The sequence below is a fragment of the Rhinopithecus roxellana genome, chromosome 10 (genome assembly GCF_007565055.1).
Source record: "Rhinopithecus roxellana isolate Shanxi Qingling chromosome 10, ASM756505v1, whole genome shotgun sequence".
NCBI classification, from domain to species: domain Eukaryota; kingdom Metazoa; phylum Chordata; class Mammalia; order Primates; family Cercopithecidae; genus Rhinopithecus; species Rhinopithecus roxellana.
In genome coordinates this window covers 82,455,072-82,474,055 of record NC_044558.1, presented here as the reverse complement: position 1 = coordinate 82,474,055, position 18,984 = coordinate 82,455,072, and the positions used below count along the sequence as shown (strand labels likewise).

Here is an 18,984-nt window from a genome sequence, read left to right as displayed (position 1 = left end):
CCCTCAAAGCACAACATTTACATATTATTTTTACCTCCAGCACATAGTGCAGTTCAGGCACACAGAAGGTGCTTAGTACATGTTTGTCACGTGTTAAGTGGCCTACCTAAGGCCACTCCTCCCATCTGGGAACCTGTGCCCTAGAAAGCTCTAGTGCAAGCTCCATGGGGACAAGCCATCAAGTTCCCTTTTCCTGGGGGTGGTGGAGTGAGTTCTAAAACCCACTACCAGTCCGGCATGGTGGCTCATGCCTGTAATTCCAGCACTTTGAGAGGCCAAGGTGGGAGGATCACTTGAGGATGGGAGTTCAAGACCAGCCTGGGCAACATAGCGAGATCCCATCTCTACATAAAATTTAAAAATTAGCTGGGTGTGGTATGCATCTGTGACACGCAAGTTCGAGACTGCAGTGAGCTAAGATCGCACCACTGTACTCCAGCCTGGGTGACAGAGTGATCTTGCCTCTAAAAAACAAATTCTTAAAAATTATAGTGCCCACTACTAATTTGGAGGCACAACCTAAATATAGCACTCAACCTCAGTTGTCATAGAACCATGTCTACACCTGAGAATTGCCACAGAAAATGCAAGGAAGTCCCCAGCAAGGTGTGTTAGAATGCTGCATCCCAGAGCAGGAGGGAGGAGACTGGGGAGAGGAAGGAAAAGGCTGAACAACATGTGCTGTGGGGGAAGATGCTGCCCTGAGCTATTTAAGGGCAGAGAGCTTGTCTCCACTTTCCTCACTGTCTCCGCTCCCTTGTCCAGCCTCAGAAGAAAACACTAAGAACTCGCCTTCTGCAAGGACATGGGGCTAGCCCAACACCAAGCCCAGTCAGGCCTCAGCCTGCCTCCTGGCTCTGCCTGCTCCACCTCTGGGCACTGTGTCCTTAGCCATGTCCTGTAATCACCTGTGAGCACCAGGGCATTCACCAGAGCAAAGGGCAGTTGAGAATGGTTTACCGGGGCAGCCTATACACCAATGAATGGAAGTAATTTCCAAGTTGTCATTCCTCAACAATACATTTACTGTGATGGGGACGATGAATTAAAAGACTGAAAGAAAAAGCAAACTGGATTTCCCTCCCCTTTGGCCTATAGATTCAACTCCTCCCAGGAGAGCAAAAGCAGAATCTTTCCCTCCCATCCCCCACAGGCAGCCCTCATGCTGAGACGTGTAAAGATGACACCTGATTCTTTCCGTGCTGAGCTGGGAACTTCACAGGTCTCATTCCGAATCCCACCAGCCACAGGAGATCTTAAAACTTGTCATTAGAGCAGCCTTGCACACTAAAAAAGAAAAGTACCAGCTTTCTTCACAAAGAAGCAAATGGAAGTCATCCAATGCAATGCGAGGACACCCCACAGTGATCAACCTAAGTGTATGGTCCTGGCGGTTTAAGGGAAACCTGTTCTTGGTGACACAGTTACCTGTAGGGCAGTCAGATCTCAGTCCCCACCGACCTTCTTTGCCTGTTGTATTCCAAGAGACTGAATCATGAATTTGTTTATTTAGAGACAGGTCTCACTCTGTCGCCCAGGCTGGAGTGCAATGAGGTAATCATAGCCACTACAGCCTTGACCTCCTGGCCTAAAGCAATCCTCCCACCTCAGCCTCCTGAGTAGCTGGGACTACACATGCACACCACCACACCAGGCTAACTGAATCATGTTTTTTTTTTTTTTTTTTTTTTTTTGAGACGGAGTCTTGCTCTGCCACCCAGGCTAGAGTGCAGTGGCCGGCTCTCAGCTCACTGCAAGCTCCGCCTCCCGGGTTCACGCCATTCTCCTGTCTCAGCCTCCCGAGTAGCTGGGACTACAGGCACCCGCCTCGTCGCCCGGCTAGTTTTTTGTATTTTTTAGTAGAGACGGGGTTTCACCGTATTAGCCAGGATGGTCTCGATCTCCTGACCTCGTGATCCGCCCGTCTTGGCCTCCCAAAGTGCTGGGATTACAGGCTTGAGCCACCGCGCCCGGCCTGAACCATGGTTTTAAACAAACCACCACCTTGGTAGACACAAGGCCTCTGGTTTGTGTTCCCTGGGGCATCTGGCAGCAACAGAAGTTGTTTTCATGACTGTCCTTACAGTGATGATCCCCTGGCCTTGGCCATTTCCCTGCATATGCCTCTAACACGAACCTATGACCCTGATCATACAGGCTCCCTGGGTTTGCTCGTCTGTCTCCCTTGAACTGTTAGCGCCTTCACAGCAAGACTCTCTTATTTGTTCAGGCCTGACACTCCATGGAGGCTCGGCACGAGCCAAGTGAATAATGCACAGGAGCACTGACTTTGATCTGCCCAAGGCCTGACATCGTCAAGACTTCAGCACAGCTAAGGTCAAAATGCTGGTCCAGAGAGAGCTGTTGAAGGCCCAGAGTGCCAAGAATCCTCAGCTCACAAAGCCTCAGGCTCCTGCCAGCCAGTGGAGGCTGCCACCCTGGCCACTGTAGGTGCTGTCAGGACCCTGCGGCTTGGCTCTGGGACCTTGGGGCCAGTCCTTCTTCCCCTAGACCTCAACTTCACTGGAACCATTCATTGTTTCAGCTGTAAAAACACTGGACCTGCATTCCAGAAGCCCAAACCTTGGCTCTGCAACTAGCCAGTTTGCCATGAAACTTTGGCCAAGTCACTTCTTTTCTTAGGCCTCAGTTTTCCAGTGGGTTAGGTGTAAAGGTCGGCCTAGATGACTTCTTGCGTCTTCTTTTAAGCAAGGGGCATCCAATGCCTCAGAATTCCTCTAGGCTCTACATTTATTTTTTTATTTATATGTATGTATGTATGTATGTATGTATGCTGAGACAGAGTTTCGCTCTTGTTGCCCAGGCTGGAGTGCAATGGCGTGATCTTGGCTCACCGCAAGCTCCACCTCTCGGGTTCAAGTGATTCTCCTGACTCAGCCTCCCAAGTAGCTGGGACTACAGGCATGCACCACCACATCTGGCTAATTTTTGTATTTTTAGTAGAGACAGGGTTTCTCCGTGTTAGTCAGGCTAGAGGCTGGTCTTGAACTCCCAACCTCAGGTGATCCGCCTGCCTCAACCTCCCAAACTGCTGGGATTACAGGCTAGGGCCACCACGCCCGGCCTGGCTCTACTTTTAGAACATACCTGGGGCCCAACAAGCTTGCAGCCCCCACACATCCACTGCCTCTCCCTAATGCAATCGTTTCCCCACAGTCCCCCAGCTTCCTCCCTTCCTCCCATCCACCCTGCTCTCATCACCATAGCCAGAAATCATCCTTTTGGATCCTGACCCTCTACTGCTCAAACACTTCCGAAGCTTCAGGTCACTCAGAGTCAGGGCCAAAGTCCTGATACAGCCTATAAGGGGGCCCTCAATATTCTCCGACCTCCTCCCCTGCTTCTCTTCCCCTCACTCACTCACTCCAGTTTCCTTAACATCCTAGACAAGCTCCTGCCTCAGGGCCTTTCTCCCTTAGCTACCGTCCTGGCTCACTCCCCACGTCCTTCAGGTCTTCACCTAAATGTCCCCAACTTGGGAGGCCTTCCTTTCCCCTGCTTCTGCAGCTCTGATCACCATCTGATGTGCTTACAGGTTTTACTGCCTATTTGTCTATCGAATGTCTACCCCCCACTAGAATACAAGCTCCAGGAGGGCCAGAAGTTTTTAACGTTTTATCACATCTTTATGCCCAGCTCCTCGAATAGTAGGTACTCACTAAATATGAGTGGAATGAATCGCTGTTGATCCACTGAGGGGTCAATCATGCTGCTGAAATGAAGAGTCTCAAGCTATTCAACCCCCCGGCTTGAATGGCGCCATCTCAGGAATCCCTCTGAGAATTCCAAGCTCTGAACACTGTCTCCAGGAACAAAAGCAATTGTTCCAGGCAGGGTTCGTGTCTCAGGAAGTGTGTGAAGAAACAAAGAAAGGAAGTGACACAGATCCAGAAAGTTCCTGCTGACGACACCTGGCTACCGGGGGGCATGAAGACTCAGCACATACGGGAATGCCTCCAGGCACCTGGGGTGCTGAGCCCTCATGCCTCCAGCTGCCTCCTTGCAGGCGGGATGAGGTCATCAACAGGGGTGCACTGGACACCCACCATGGAGAAGTACCGGAAATGAACCGAAGACGGGAGCTAGCCAAGGAAAAACAGAAACGAGAGGAAGAAAGAGAAGAAAGGTGGTGAGAAAGAGTTTCCCATGCTAAGAACCTACAGGCAGAGATCCAGAGAAACCCCCAGCCCCAGACCACCACTAACCGAGACAGCAGGGTACCCGGCCTCACATGCCATCAGGTAGGCCAGGCCAGCTTCCTTCCTGGCCCTGAACAGCACAAGTGAAATAGACCCATGTCCATTCCCCTGCAAGCATGGTATGCCTGCGCAAACCTCAACAAGTGACCAAAAGCATCGCCCAGAAACACAACTGTCTCGCCACAGGCCCCCTGCTTCCTCTCTTCACCCCAGCTAGCCTGCTCTCAACACAGCAGCCAGAAGACATCCTTCTGCAGCACAATTCAACAGAAGCCAGAGGAATGTAGGCTTCTGCCACCTGGTTGAAAGTAAAATACATTCTGGGCCAGGTGTGGTGGCGTGTACCTGTAGTCCCAGCTACACAGGAGGCTGAGGTGGGAGGACTGCTTAAGCCTGGGAATTCAAGGCTGCAGTGAGCCATGATCACACCACTGCACTCCAGCCTGGGTGGCAGAGCAAGACTCCATCTCTAAAATAAGTAAATAAATAATTCCTTAAAAAAAAAAAAAAAAGGAAGAAAAGAAAGTACAGTCTCAGGAAGACATGCTGCATCAGAGCAAACAAGGCAAATGTAGGGGTGGGTCCCCAGAGCTCCGGGGAACAGGAAAAAGAGGAGACTGAGAAGAGCCAGCAATTTCTGGCTGAAGCCCCGTGTACTGAGCAGCGTCGGGTGTGTGTCAAAGAACCATGTCGATACATGAAATGTAGACAGGAGCAGTCAGGAGGGGCACAGGTGACAGAGCTGGCCAGGGCATGACATGGGTCATCAGATTGTGGCCAGCTTCCTACCAAGCTCTGTGGGGACAGCAAAGGAACTGAGGAGGAGCTCTCTGCGGACCTCAGGGCAGCATCTTTGCTCCAGGGCATGAGGGTGCTCAGCCCTCTACTTCCTCTCCATAGCCTCTGCATGCTCTGGGCTCTCTGGGCAGCCTTCTAATATGTGAGACTTATCACAGACCTAAACCTCACAGGGACGAACAGGCCCATGTTCCCATGTGGGACCTGGGGCTGCCTGAGAGGAGGGACTAGGAAGCAAGGCCCTCGTTGCGGGTAGGGCTCCAATGCTGCTGCGGGTGGAGAGAAGCCCCTTCTTCGCCTGGGATGGGACTTCATCCAAAGGGCTGGAGGTGGGGGTGGGGGTACAGCATGGGGAGGTAGGGACGTGCCCTGGAAAGTTTGTGTCATTGCTGCTGTGGTCTGAGGCCCTGCCCATGTCATGAGCTCTCTTTCTCCTCAGGAGACAGTGACCTTCTGAGGCCTGTCACAGAAACAATGGCAGGAAGTGCCCCTCCCTGCCTGAGCCACGGGGAGTCCGAGTCCGGAAGGAAGCCACTGCCTGGGCCCAGGACCCTCCCCGCTGAGCTCCTGCCCGAGGGACACTGAGGCTCACGGCAATGCCAGAAGCTCTGCTCACCAATGCCGAATGGCAAACGTCTTCAACTGTGGGGGCTGAGGGCAAATATTCTCCTTGGCTAGGACCCTCATCTTTAAGGCAGACCCCTTCTGTGAAAGACAGCCAGGCAGTACTAGTACAACCCCAGTACAACCCCAGCTACCCCCACCCACCACCTGCCACCCCCACCTTCTGGAAGGAAGGGCTCTGGGTTCCTCCACAGCAAGGAGTTTTTCTAAAAATAAACCCTGGTCCTTGAGCCCTTTCCTTCCTCAGTCCCCCGTGGAGGAGAGAGGAGAAGGAAATATCTCGTTCTTAGCCGACCCCAGGGAGTGTGGCCTCCCTCCACACCATGACTCTTGCTACCAGGGCCTGGTGGTCACTATGCCACAAACTCCCAAGCGGGGGTGCAGAGGTGTGGAGGGGGCAACCCTAATCATCCTCACATGAGCCCTGCCATTTTCTGGGTCTGGGTGGGTTTTGAGAAAAGCAGGTGGTACCAGCTCTCTAGTCTAGGATCTGCGGGGAAAGGATGGCACCCAAAGGCAAGTCTCCCACGTTACAGGGCTCCCAGGCCAACAGCAGACACAGACACTTACCGAAATATTTCCGGGAAAATCATGCCAAGAATTCTATGAGGTTCAAGCAGTATGCCATGACAGCACAGAGGGAGGAAGAAGAGGCTAATGTGGACCCAGGTCTTGCAAAGAAATTTAGAGGAAAGGAGCTGTTTGAAATGAGCTTGGAAGGGGAAACAGGAACCTGACAGGTAGAGGTGGGAAGAGGGAACTTCAGGATGCTGGAACTGCATAAGCAAAGCGCAGAGAATGTACCAGCGTATAAACTAGATGCGGGCAGGGACGCCTGTCTGGGCAGGACGCCTGTTCACAGTGGCGTCTCTGGCAGCTGGAATAGTCCCTGGTGCATACTAAGTAACAATAAATACTTTATGGACAAATGAGTGGAGCAGAACAATTCCTGAAGACATTTTAGGTCTAAGTGAAGACCTTCGGATGAGGTGGGCTGCAAGGCCATGGTCTCTGCAAAGTCACTGCACTCTGGAATGCAGTTGTTAAGAAGGAAAAGAACCTCCTTCCTATAAGAAAGGAGACAGGAGACCAAGGCCATGTTGAAGCAGGGTCCCCCAGAGCAATATCAGTGCTCAGGCCATGCAGGGCAGAAGAGCTCTCACTGGACCCTGCCTCGACTTGGCAGCCAAGACCTTTGGCAATAGGACAACCACGAGCCCCAACCCCGCAGAACCCAAGTGACCCCTGGAGAAGCTGCAAGTCAGGGCTGAGTGTTACTATGCGCCCTCCCCTACACCCACTCTCAGTAGCTGGGACACCTTGGAAAGTGAATTAAAACAAAACAGAACAACAAAAAATACAACATAGCACTCTCTCTTCTTAGCACTTGGAGGCCTTTTCACAGCAACTGAAAAGAATGAGCAATTAGAGAAGATAACAGCCCACAGTGCCAGCCTGGAACTACGGACCCAGAGGCAACTTAAGAGGCCCCATCACAATGTGCCCCGTCTTCCCAGAGAAGATATGGGCACCTGGAGAAGGGAGGGGACTTACCTGAGATCAGACAGCAAGTGACGGTTGAGCCTGGGCTGAACCAAGGGCCCTGTGAGTCACGGGCCAAATTTGGAAAACCATGCCATGTGCTTCCAAGTCAAGACTCGGTCCAATCCCAATCCCACTACTGACTAGCTGTGCAACCTGGAGCTGATATCTGCCATCTCTGAGCCTCGGCTTCCTGTGTAAAAAGGGACCCTAACAGGCACAGCTCATGGTTACTGTGGGACTTAGCCCCATGCAGCAGGGGCTGGGTACATTAAACCATTAATCCCCACCAGCATCCTCAACTTGGCTTTGCTAGCTTCCCTTGATGGAACATCCATCCTCTGTGCCTCCAAAGCTGAAACTAGCCAATGAGTGCACAGGGAGAAGGATTCATCAAAATTTAGAAAAAAAGAAGGAAAAATCACTTTACCTCCTGTTCCACCCAACAAAGGCCTTGGCATAGAAAATGAGGCCAAGGCCAGGGTTTGTGCCTGAGACTCAGAAATACGAAATGGAAAGAAGCTTGGGAGGCCAGGGGCTCCTGCTGTCAGCTGGGGGTGGGAGGGGAGAGACTGCATCTCCCTGGGCCATTCAATCTCTAGACCTGGCACTCCCTGAGACTCAAGACAGAGGCTCAGGCCCGCCCTCCACTCAGCCTTGGTTTCTCACTGTGCATCCAGAGGGATGGTGCATTAAAAAACACACTCATGCTTGTTTCTGGGCCACTGACCATGACTTGTGGGCAGCTGAGCAAGGCAGCAGCCCAGGCTCTGCTCTCTGCCAAAGCCAGGGAGTAGCCAGAGCCTGAGCTTCCCAGCCAAGGCACAGAAGAAGCAAAACTCCTGCCTGTCCTGTTCCATGTACTAAGGGTAGAGCAGGTCAGGCTGAGCCTCAACAGCAAACAGAAAAGAGCCACCCTGGGGTGCTCTATAAACAGGAGAATAGCAGCCATTGGGGACTCAAAGGCTGACCCAAGGAGTTTTTATCGTATTTGGAATCGAAAGCTACCAGAGGCAAAACATCGGTCTTTCCTATTTAGTGAAGAGAAGTCAATATTTGCAAAAGCATAATCAATAAATACAATCTACCCCACATTAATCAGATAAAGTCAGGTTTTTAGTGTTTTTTAAGAGGTGCGGTCTCACTGTGTTCCTTAGGCTGGAGTGAAATAGTGCGACTATGGCTTACTACAGCCTCGAACTCCTGGGCTCAAGTGATTGTCCCACATCAGCCTCCCCAGTAGCTGGGACTATAGGCATGTGGCACCTCACCTAGTACATTTTTTTTTTTTTTTATAGAGATGCAGTCTCACTATGTTGCCCAGGCTGGTCTTGAAATCCTGGTCTCCAGTGATCCTCCTGCCTCAGCCTCCCAAAGTGCTGGGATTATAGGTGTGAGCCACTGCGCCCAACAACAGTCCGGTTTTTAGGGGAAAAAGGAAACAGCAATAAAGTCTCTGTACCCTCAAACTCCAAAGGCTAGGGTGGCCTACAGAGCCTCAGCTCTGGGAAGTAGCGTGCTACTGCACAGGTGGACGGCTTTACCTGTGGGTCTGAGACGGTTCCACCGATGTCCCTGTCACAGGAGGAGAAATGGGTCCCTAGGCTCACAGAAGGGTGTCAAGGACCAGGACACACGTGCCAGCATTCTGCAGGGAGAAGCACAATGGGAGAGGAGATGAGAACCTGGACTCTGATCACTCCACACCAATCCAACTGGGAGACTCACAATGCTGCTGGACCAAGAGGGTTGAACAGGGGACATCTGACTAAAGGTGTCTCCATTTTACAAAGGGACCCAGTCCAGGACCATTCAGGAGGCAAGTTCCTAACTCAGTATTGGCGACAGATACACCCCAACATTGCCTGGCACCCCTTCTACTTAGGAAAACTGCTCAGGGAGCGGCAACTGAGACTACCAGCACATACCATAAGCCATCTTATTTCAGAAGCCCCTTGGAGCTCTGTCTCAAACCTTGATTTTCACTCATGAACCCCACTGGGATTGGAGGACTTCAGACCGCAGAGGGGAGGCTGGAAAATAAGATAATGCAGGAAGAAGAGTGGGAGACATAGTCCGAGAGGATGGCATCCTGATGCCGGGGCAGGGGTGTGGTCATATTGTGGGGTGATGCAAATGGCTTCCATCTGGGCAGAGTGTGATCTGACTACACAGAGGCCAGAGACAAGCATTCAAAACAAAATGAAAAAAACTGGAGAAACGGACTTCCAAAGAGTCCCAGGTCCAACAGCCTCAGAGACAACAGTCTTCACAGGTACCACTGAAGCCACCACCCAACCCAGGGCTCCTACAGGGACCACAGACAAGGCGGGTAGCCCACCTCGCAGCTCAATACACATTCTTGTTTGCCTGACACACATACAAGCCTCCTGACCCTGGGCCTAGAGAGCAGGTAGCAGCCTACAGGGCTCTCCAATGACCATAACAGAGAGGCCGCTTGTCTGCTGGTTATGGAAGCTGGGAGTGTTTCAGGAACTGATGCCCAATTCCAGGGCAACCCTGCTTTAAGAGCTGAGGACAGGCATGGTGGGGGTCTCCTTAGACACCAGTCCATGCCCGCTAGGAGCAAGCATGGCCCAAACAAAGGGAAATGGAATGGTGGCTGGGGATGGCAAAGTCATCAACTGCCAAGTGAGTGGCCAGACAGTAAGAGCCAGAGGAGGAAGAGTGGAATTGGGGAGGTGTGAAGATAGCTAGCAATGCACAGCAGTGGGAGGTGTGGCTGCAGGGAGCGGGCGGCTCTTCACGCACCCAACCCCGCCACCGCCACTGCGTCCTGTATGCCCACCCCCGCGCAGGCTCCTCTGTGGGACTGAGGCTCCATCACTGTCCTGCCCCAGCCCCTTGTCTTCACAGCTACATGTACACACCCACATTCACCCTCGACCCCCAGAACAAATGAAACAGCCCAGGCACCCACAGCAGAGTGGATGCAGGTCCCAGCCCTCCCAGTGACCATGAGCAAGCTGGCCTTCCAGCCTCGCCTCTACAAGCCACCGTAGGCCACAGCTGAGGCCAGCAACTCTTAAGTCTCCCCATGTTTGAGGTGAGGAAAAGCTGTTGAGAGGGTTGAGGGTTTGCCGTGGTAACACACTCATCAATGGCGAGCCAGATTTGGTAGTCCAGCCCCGCTCCAGCCCACCACAATGCTTCTCAGCAGGTGAGAAGGGCAGTGGTGACTCACACCTCGCAGAATCAGATCCACAGGGGCTATGAGAAAAAAGCACTCTCGGAATGCAAAGACAGGCACTGAAGGGAATTATGTTTCTGACTAAAAGTATTAAAAGTGAAAAAAGTGAATGCAGGGTCAGGCTAAGGAGCCAACCCAGTAGGCAGCTATTTGGGGAACAGACCTCTAGGGGCAGGGGGTTCAAAACATCCCTGGAAAGAAATTAAAATTAAAACTAACTCAGTTTTCCTCCAGTGACCCCTCACATAAATGGTAAACAGTGAATCTGTCCACTGCCCTAAGAGGACATGGAAAGTCACAACAAAACAATTCCTTGCTGGGGTTTGTTGCGCGTAATGTACGTTCCATACACGTGTAGTCACAGTCCTGGAGGGGAGCAATGCATCCAAGACCAAATTATACATCGTGTTGCTATTTCCCAGGAACAAATGTCATTTCATTCCTTTACATTTTAAATCTAAATCTTCAATACACTTTTTTTTTTTTTTTTGAGATGGAGTCTCACTCTTGTCACCCAGGCTAGAGCGCAGTGGCGCGATCTCAGCTCACTGCAAGCTCCACCTCCCGGGTTCACACCATTCTCCTGCCTCAGCCTCCCAAGTAGCTGGGACTACAGGCGCCCACCACCATGCCCAGCTAAATTTTTTTGTATTTTTTAGCAGAGATGGGGTTTCACCATGTTAGCCAGGATGGTCTTTATCTCCTGACCTCGTGATCCGCCCACCTCGGCCTCCCAAACTGCTGGGATTACAGGTGTGAGCCACCGCGCCTGGCCTAAATCTTCAATATACTTCTTGAATGATTTGGAAAACTGCAGGGGAAAGAAAAACAAAACAAAAAGATACCTTAGGAGATAAGAACAACAGAAGTCAGAATCGTTTTCCTCAAAATTTTTCAGATCCCTGACTCTGTTTCAGTCCATGGAAGTGAATTAGCAAGTGAATCTGTTTCTCTATATGATTCCTATTAATAGAATATCAGTCTCTCCTCATCCCCACTAAATAAATGTCAAACAAACACTTAAAGAATACCAGTTTGATGGGGTGCCAGCTACTAGCCTGCCCAGACGTCCACACGTCTCAGGCTGGCCCTTGTGGAAAGTGTAAGTTCCAAATGAGTGGGTAGTGCTGCCGAAGTTAAACACTGCTGTCTCCAGCCTCCGTTGACATGGCGACCGTGAGGCAGGTGGCTAAAGAATGGGTAGAGAGAGACCCATACATATGGTAGGTGGCACCACGGCAAACTGTCCAGAGTGCTGACAACAGACCATGGCCTTTGACTCCATCTGGAGGCATGGTTCCTAATTTTTTTCAATTTAGATATAATTCACACACCATAAAACCCGCCCTTTTAGCCAGGTGCCATGGCTCATGCTTGTAATCCCAGCACTTAGAGAGACCGAGGCAGGAGGATCATTTGAGCTTGGGAGTTCAAGATAAGCCTGGGCAACATAGTGAGACCCCCCCCATCTTTAGAAAAATTCATAAATTAGCTGGGTGTGGTGGCACATGCCTGTAATTCCAGCTACTCAGGAGGCTGAGTTGGGAGGATAACTTGAGTCTGGGAGATCAAGGCCACAGTGAACTGTGATCACACCACTGTACTCCAGCCTGAGTGACACAGCAAGACCATCTATAAACTCAACAAAACCCCACCCTTTCAAAGTATATAGGTCAATGGTTATTAGTCTACTTACAGTGTTGTACAACCATCACCACTATCTGATACCAGAACATTTTCATCACCCCAAAAAGAAAGCTTGTACCCATAAGCAATCACTTCCCATCCTCCCCTCCTCCCTGCCCCTGGCAACCACTAATCTTTCTGCCTCTATGGGTTTGCCTATTCTAGATACTTCACATAAATGGAATCATACAATATGTATCCTTTTGTGTCTGGCATCCTTCATTTAGCATAATATTTTTGAGATTCACCAATGTTATAGCATGTGTTGGTACCTCATTTCTTTTTATGACGGAGTAACATTCCATTATATACACTACACCTTGTTTACCCATTCATCCATTGATGGACATCTGGGTTGGTTCCACCTTTTGGTTATTGTGAACAAATGCTACTGTGAACACTGCTGTACAAATTTTTGTGTGAACATTTGTTTTCAATTCTTTTGGGTATATACCTAGTTGTTCCTAATTTTTTAATAAGATAACATCACTTAATTTAAGACAAGGAATGCATCTGTATTTTGAAAACTTTCAAAACTCAAAAGGACAAAATGGGTAGAGGGTGAGAGTAAGTTTCTCTCTTGTCCCTGTTCCCCAGCACCCAGTTCCCTGCCCAGAGGCAAATTCCAGTTTCTGGCTAATCCTCCCAGAGACCGCCTATACATATACACCCTGCTTTATTTTAAAGACAGCTTGCATGGGAGGAATTTGGCAACTAGATCAGGCCGGAATCAGGCTGGAATCAGCCCAGTAACGCCAGGGAATGAGCACAGTCTAAGTGCCATCTCTCCCCTTTGTCCCAGTGTGCCCCTTGGAAAGCCATGTAGCCTAGAAGAGGCCACGGAAGTGGGTGGCAAGAGGAGTCCTGGAGGTAGATGGGTTCTGAAATGTGGCCCTCCATTTCACAGTTATGAGGCCTCACTCAAGCAAGCTGCTTAACCTCTCTGGGACTTGGTTTCTCTATTTAAAAAAGAGAGTGGATAGTGGTACCTAATTCACAGAATGGCTGAAGAGTCAATGAGCTAACAAAAGCAAGTGCTTAGCACCATGCCTGGCACACAGTAAGTGCTCAGTGTTTTGCTACTGCTGTGATTACTACTGCTGCTTCACCTCACTGAGCTGATCTTCAGCTTCCTCCTCAGGAAAATGAAGGGAGGCACCTCCCAGGCACAGTTATGATGTAGACCCAAGATCCCTGCGTGAGGGACAGGAGTGCTACAGCCTCTGAGCAGCAGGGACTCAGGGAAAGTCAGGTGGCTGAGATGTGTCTCCAGCTCCCTGCATGCTGCTCCAGGCCCTTCTGAGGCTAGGTCTCCATCCTCTCACCGGCCCACCTCCCTGTGTTCTCCCAAGAACAGCTCTGAAGCTTCCACCATCACCCACCCCCTCACAGGCCGAGAGGAGGAGCTGGCATCATGGACCCCATGCCTTAGGCAGGCTGGCTGGCTGGATTTCTTATTTCATGACCCTACTCTGCCTCCCTTTCAGCTTCTTCAACAAACACTGTACTCCGGAGCTGAGCTTCTCTTTCAGAAGCCCAGATTATTAGAGGCAGCAGGGAAACCCTCAGAGACCTTCAAAGTGGAGAGACCTCCAGTGAAGGCGGAAGCATTTGCAGAGCCATTAAAAGGCTGTTAGGAGCGATTTTTCTCTCTGCTGGCAAGTGGCAAAAGCAGAGCCCAAAGAACCAAACCCAGACCTGGGAAAGTAGAGCAAGGGAAGAGAAACGGAACAAGCCTTGCTTAATCGTGCAGAAGTTGATGGAGGGAAAAAACCCAACACACGCGCACACACATACACACACACGCATAACAAAGAGGAGAAATTCTTAGCCTGCAGCAGTTGGTAGCATTATGTAAAATCCCAAGCCCACAAAAATATCATTTGGATGATAAAAAGTTAAATTTAGCTAAGTACAGAGTGACTAATACTATGAGGGAGAGGCAGCACCCCCAGTTGCCTGGAGCTGATACAGCTGGCTTTTAGAAACTTTTGACAAGTAACCAGGGCCTTGTGCAGCACAAAATAACAGATTATGTAATAGGAGGCACCACCATCAGCAATACAAAACACAGCACAAGCGTGCAGCCTTCTCCAAGGGAGGGAACAGTTGGGATCTGGCTTGAGTGGCTCCAGTAGGACCCTGCTTGGGCCACGGGAACCTGGATATTCCGGGGGCATCCAGCAGCACAGCCAGGCTTTGGAAGGGTTTGTGTGAGTGGGTCTGCAAAGATCTTTTCCCAGGGTGGTTGTCAGGGACTGTTACTTTGATGGCTTTCAATGAGCCATGCCGTGGTGGAGTCCCCTCCCTTTTAATCTACCCTGGCCTTGTGGCCTGTTTTAACCAAGAGTATGCGGTGGAAGTAACACTGTGCCAGATTTGTACCTCTAAGCTTAGGGAGGCCTGGCTAAGAATTGAAAGCAGGATGCAAACAGGTATTTGTGCACCAATGTTCACAATAGCCAAAAGGTGGGCACAACCCAGGCATCCACAAACAGATGAACAGATAAAAAATGTAGTCTATCCACACAATGGAATGTTAGCCTTAAAAAAGATGGACATTCTGGCCAGGAGTGGTGGTTCACATGTGTAGTCCCAGTGCTTCGGGAGGCCAAGGTAAGAGGATCACTTGAGGGCAGGAGTCCAAGACCAGCCTGGGCAACACAGAGAAAGCCCATCTCTACAAAAAATACAAAATTTAACCAGGTACAGTGGCACACTACCGCGTCTCAGCTACTCAGGAGGCTGAAGCAGGATAATTCACTGAGCCCAGGAGGTTGAGGCTGCAGTGAGCCATGATTATGCCACTGCACTCTAGCCTGGTGACAGGGCAAGACCTTGTTTAAAAAAAAAAAAGGGCAAGGGGAGGGGTGAGGAGAATGAAGTGGTGGTGGTGGCCTGGATGCTTCTGCATTTGAACTCTAGGGAAGCTGAAGCCAGGTAAGAAGCCAACCACCTGTACCTCGCCCAAGGGGTGATGAGGAGGGAAACAGATGTCCCAGTCAGCAGCCCTAGCAGATACAGCCAGCACCAGTACCACCTCACCAGCCACAGGAGTGCAGCCAGCCACCTTGTCAATGGGTCCTCCACCCCAAGTAGTCAAGTTGTTCCAGCTGACACCAGTGGCGCAGGGATGAGCTAAGCTTACCACTGGGCCCTGCCCAAATTGCCACATTGTGAGCAAATAAATAAAATGGCTAGTGTTTTGCATCACTATGTTTAGACGCACTCTGTTAAGCAGCAATAGGTAACTGACGGTGGCCAAGCTCTCTAGTGGGTTTGCAGGAATTTCTGTTCCTATCATAAGACTCATGAAGACCTTTTGCATCCTCACATATGAGAGTCGCTGAGAGATACTAGTGCTTAAATGAGTCTTAGGAAGAGTAGTCTTCCACTCCCAATATCCCAATGGAGTGAATGCTGAAATGAAGCCGGTGCTGAGTTTCAAACAGTTGTTGTAAGGCTGGGGAATTTCTCCAATGATCCTATGGAGTAAGCAGGCCATCAGATGATCAACTCAAGCTGTCACTTAATTACATGACTCTCCATCTCTCTGTGCAGAGCAGGGGTTTGCACATTGTGGACAGAGATATGGATGGGATTCCCTGAGAGAAGTGAAGTGATCATTGGCATGGGATTGAGACCAGAGTTCTGGCTGCTGACTCTGGGTGAGTCAGCTCTGCTCACTGGGCCTCTGTTTCCCCATCTGTAGCGTAAGGAGGCTGGGCTTGGTGATCTCTGAAAGGGCTCTCAGTTCAGCTCCAACATTCTACAATCCTATGATTTGGACAGAAGGAAATGCTGGCCTATAATCCAAAGCCCTGTACCAAGTCCAGTGACTTGCATCTAGGTTTACAAGGCAGACACATGTGCTCACTGGGCTCCTCACATGTGTACTCCTGGAGCCCTGCTCTGCTCTCTGTGTCCTTCATGGATTTGTTCATTCATTGTTCAATATCTCACTGTGGCAGACTCTGGCTTGGTCCAATTTCCTCTTCCTAAATCACATGTTTAGCCCCCTGGACTCTAGGTGAGGCTATGGGACTAGTTGTATGAGTAGGGGAGGTCCACCACTTCAAAGCCTGGCCCCCAGAATGCCCCATGCAATCTCCTATGCTCCCTCTTTCTCTGCTTACCAGTCAGCTGACTGCACAGATTCACTGGAGAACTCCAGGGAAGCCCCAGGGGATGGGAGAGCCACAGTATGAAAGGATCCTGGGTCCCCAATTCACCACATGGAGGTCACTCATAGAGCATGAAATTCAACTAAGACAAGAGTGGGGATAAGCCTTTATTGTGATAAGCCACTGAGACTAGAGGATTGTCTAGCAGTTAGCATTACTTAACTAATACATTCACCAAATTGATACTAAGTATCAGATATGTAGGAGATACATAAGATAATTAGGCTGAGGTCTAATCTTAGCCTTCTTAGAACTACCAGTCTAGGTGATTGTTCAGGGAGATTGGATACAGACCAGTTCTGTACTCTGCAATCATGATGGGAACCTGTTAAAGCTCTATTCATACTGCCTGCTTCCAAAAACCTTACAACATAGACTCACCACATTTTCCCACCAAACATGAGATGAGCAAAGAAAGAAACCAATGAAATAGGAGGGAGAAAATCTCTATCAAGGTTCCAAATTGAGAACAATCTAAAAGCAAATAAGTAAAAATCTTACCTGTGTGCTTCCTGGTAGGCAAAGCAAAGAGGGAAATATGCTGGGTCACAACGCTCTTCCCAATAGTGGAAAACATATTAGTTCATGATGCGAAACAAACGTTGTGCTTGGGAAAAGCTCTGAGGGGAATGTCCACGGGGCCAGTGTGTGAGGCAATTTGTGCCTGGGCAGGAGGCAGCAAGAGGACACCAAGCTAGCTTGGAAAGCTGTCAGCCTCCAGGGTGTAGGGACAGCTTTGCAGCCCCGCCTGCGGCCTGACTGGCTCTTAATGGAGAGCTCCTCAGAGTAATTCTTCATCCTCGTTAATGTCAATACGGCAGCACCATGATAATGACGGAAAATATTTACATACCATACCACTGATGGGTTGTTTAGACCATCTGGCTACTGGATGCGGTAAGTATTGTCGAACACATGGCCCTTCCGCAAATGCTGTGCCTTAGTGCTGATGGAGGCCAGGCTGCAGGGATGTGAAACAGTGTCACTCGGCTGTATCCCTGTGGCCTGTGCCCACGCTGTCAGCTTCAGTCACCTCCAGGTCAGGGGCAGAGATCTCCAGCTCCCACTCCCAGATCTATCTGGGCTCAGCAATGATGACAATAGTCTAACTATTCCCTTTATCAAGGGCCTCTTCAGGACTCAAGTGCTCCAACAAGACTTAAGGCAGCAAGACAGCTCTGATTCTGTGGCCACCTGGGGGATTTCTCCAATGATCTCCTGGGACCGCTGAGAATTCTCAGAGGAAAATTCAGCACAGTTCATTTGTGTTTGAAGCAGCTTCTGCCTAAGCTTTGGCACACTCGGGAGGTAGGGACAAAGATTAGGTAGCACAACTAAAGGTTGTGCTCTATCTAGAAGGATAGAGGATGGTGATCATAATCGCACCTAAACGAGAATTTCTTTGTTCCATCCATGTGGCTCCATAAGCACTAATACCCGGCTGAATACAAAGGTTTTTTTGTGGGTTGATGTTAAATATTTCTTTTTTTTTTTTTTTTTTTTTTTTGAGTTTGGGGTGTTGGGTGGCTTGTTTTATTATTATTTTCTTACTTTTAGTAAGCGAGAAAAAGTTCTGTTGGGAGCCCGTTCAAAAGTAGCAATTTTCTTAATGGGAAGCATACGCTTGCCACCCACGTGAGGAGGCTGTGTCAGCTCAGCAACCATACTGCCCTGTGAATATGGTGAAGTCGTGTTACCTACTTGACAACCGGTGAGTCAAAGGGAAACTCATCACAGGTGCCTACATGGCCTGCCGGGGTTTTGCTGCACAGCTGACAAGGGCCTTCTGAGGGCACACCTGCAGCAAAGGCCTGGCTTTGGTTTTGTCAAATATGAACCCGCAGATTTAAGGTCACCTTATAACTAACACCCTCTAAGATTTAAAATGTCCCAACCAGAGCATTCAGGACCTGAGTTCACGGACTGGGTTCAAGAGCCAGTTCTGACTCTAACTGGCTGTGAGCTTGGACAGCCCCTCACCTCCTGGAATCTGTGTTTTGGCTGTGAAAGGAGGGGTAAGAGGCCGGGCGCGGTGGCTCAAGCCTGTAATCCCAGCACTTTGGGAGGCCGAGACGGGTGGATCACGAGGTCAGGAGATCAAGACCATCCTGGCTAACACGGTGAAACCCCGTCTCTACTAAAAAAAATACAAAAAACTAGCCGGGCGAGGTGGCGGGCGTCTGTAGTCCCAGCTACTCGGGAGGCTGAGGCAGGAGAATGGCGTAAACCCGGGAGGCGGAGCTTGCAGTGAGCTGAGATCCGGCCACTGCACTCCAGCCCGGGAGACAGAGCGAGACTCCATCTCAAAAAAAAAAAAAAAAAAAAAAAAAAAAAAAAAGAAAGGAGGGGTAAGACGACAGGGGTCTAAGCAGCATCCTGGTCTAATAGTCACAGGTTGGCTGGGAGGCACTGGCTCAGGGCAGCAGCCTCCTTGTGGTCAAGAGTGCAATAGGGGTTCCCTGGTCTTCTATAGGACTAGTGCCTGTCTCTCTGCAAGTAGAGTGATGACCACAGACCTCTCATATGGAGAGTGGATTATGGAAGAGTCAGAGCCCTCAGTCAGATGTAGCATAAAGCTAATTCACTGTTAGTCACACCCTGGCCAGTGAGAGTGAGCTCACATCCACACCCTCTAAAGGCACTGAGATTTAGTGGCACGTGTTTACTGAAAGTAATTACAGTCTGGGATGGTGACCTTTGCTGGTACAACACCTAGCAC

The 18,984-nt window shown here is 50.1% G+C and overlaps 1 protein-coding gene across 22 annotated transcripts in view; it reads right to left on the bottom strand.

Moving 5' to 3' along the window:
- PITPNM2 (phosphatidylinositol transfer protein membrane associated 2) overlaps positions 1 to 18,984 on the bottom strand; it is a 171,208-nt gene that overhangs the window by 120,650 nt on the left and 31,574 nt on the right. For 19 of the 22 annotated variants that reach the window (XR_004059594.1, XM_030939048.1, XM_030939036.1 and 16 more), the window contains exon 2: positions 8,729 to 8,832. The gene's annotated coding sequence lies outside the window, so the exon portion shown is untranslated. Of the gene's footprint in view, positions 1 to 1,187; positions 1,209 to 3,680; positions 3,818 to 8,728; positions 8,833 to 18,984 lie in introns of those variants that run through there. The other 3 variants (XM_030939038.1, XM_030939035.1, XM_030939034.1) reach the window with 3 other exon arrangements.